Source organism: Schistocerca cancellata, chromosome 9 (genome assembly GCF_023864275.1).
Source record: "Schistocerca cancellata isolate TAMUIC-IGC-003103 chromosome 9, iqSchCanc2.1, whole genome shotgun sequence".
NCBI classification, from domain to species: Eukaryota; Metazoa; Arthropoda; class Insecta; order Orthoptera; family Acrididae; genus Schistocerca; species Schistocerca cancellata.
Window position 1 is genome coordinate 156,860,513 of NC_064634.1, and position 1,113 is coordinate 156,861,625.

A 1,113-nucleotide genomic window follows, 5' to 3' on the forward strand; every position below is an offset into this window, starting at 1 on the left:
ACAAGTCAGATTAGTACTAGATTCCAGACAGTTAAACAAATGTTTATACAGAGAAACTGACCACCCAGAGAACATCGATGAGTTGTTATATAAATTTAAAAATATCCAAATTATGTCAAGCCTTGACCTAACTTCAGGTTTTCATCAAGTACCTCTTGCAATTAGTTCTAGAAAGTACACTGCTTTCTTATACAATGGGAGATGTTACCAGTATTGTGTAGTGCCTTTCGGATTAAACTCATCAGTCGCCGAATTTATAAGGGCACTAGACTATGTACTTGGCCAAGAAGTTGTGTCAGAATTAACAATTTATGTAGACGATATATTAGTTTCAAATCAAAGTTGGGAGGATCATTTGAAGTTACTGAAAAAGGTGTGTGAGAAACTCAGAAGAGGTGGTATGACATTAAAACTGGAAAAATGTAAATTTGGTGTGTCAGAACTCAAATTTTTAGGTCATGTCATTACTAAGGAAGGGATAAGTGCAGATCCTGAGAAAATAAAATCTATCGTAAACTTTCCATCTCCTAGAAACCGGAAACAATTAAAGTCTTTCTACGGACTCTGTGGATTCTATCGAAAATATATAAATGGACAATGCCTTAATGTAACATGTTTAAGCAACTTACTTAGAAAAAATACTCCATGGAATTGGTCTGAAGAGTGCCAGAAAGCATTTGATAAAATTAAGAATGAACTTTGTAAGAACAGTCTTTTACACAGACCAGATTTTAGTTTGCCATTTTGTCTTCACACTGACAGTAGTGATTATGGACTAGGAGCAGAACTATTTCAGGAGAAAATTGTGAATGAAAAAAATCTTCATTGTACAATTGCATTTGCCAGCAGAATGTTACTTAAACATGAGAGAACATACACTGTCACAGAAAAAGAATTACTCGCAGTACACTGGGCGTTTACAAAATTTAAAACATACCTGTTAGGACACAAGATAAAAGTCTATTCAGACCACAAAGCTTTAAGTTACTTGCAGGAGTGTAGACTATATCACAGTAGATTAACCAGGTGGGCAATGTTCATGCAACAGTTTGATTACGAAATTGTGTATATTAAGGGATCAGAAAATGTAGTAGCTGATGCTTTATCCAGGTT